Source organism: Triticum aestivum, chromosome 3D (assembly GCF_018294505.1).
Source record: "Triticum aestivum cultivar Chinese Spring chromosome 3D, IWGSC CS RefSeq v2.1, whole genome shotgun sequence".
In the NCBI taxonomy this organism is placed as follows: domain Eukaryota; kingdom Viridiplantae; phylum Streptophyta; class Magnoliopsida; order Poales; family Poaceae; genus Triticum; species Triticum aestivum.
This window is the reverse complement of record NC_057802.1, coordinates 353,509,662-353,510,278: the sequence shown is the minus strand read 5'-3', so window position 1 is coordinate 353,510,278 and position 617 is coordinate 353,509,662.

Below are 617 nucleotides of genomic sequence, written 5' to 3'. Positions count from 1 at the left end.
CGCCGCGCGTCCAACGGTGGTGGCCGGAGCGGCTGGAACGGGCGGGGGCGAGCGCTACGAGCTCGCCGACGGCGAGGTACTTCGGGCTGGGGCGGGGGCGGCGTTAGGGCGCGCGAGCGGCCGAACTAGCTAGCTAGGCGGGTGCTACACGGTGCGGTCGAGCTAACGGGCATACGCCCATGACCAAATGGTCACCGGAGACCCGCCGACGACGAGCTCCGCGGCGCGGCGTTCGGGCGCGCGTGGGGATGCCGCTAGGGGGCGCGCGAGAGAGAAAGGACAGGGGAGGAGGGGGAGAGGCTCACGGCGAGGCTGTAGGGGGACGACAGCGTGCTCGGGGAGGCTCGAGGCGGCGAAACGGGGCGGCGATCGACGGCGGCCGTGCGGGGAAGACGAGCTCGGGGAGGCCGTTGCAGTGGCTCGGAGCTCCAACGGAGAGGTGGAGGTGGTGTAGTCGAGGGCGGCGACGGCGTACGACACGGCGAAGTGGCGATTGGGGCACGGTGGCCGCGGGAACGACGGTGAACGGCGGCGAGCACGCTCGGGCAGTGGGGATCGAAGGGGAGAGGGAGGTGGATCTGACGGGGGAGGCGCAGAGGCCGAGAGGGAGAGCGGGG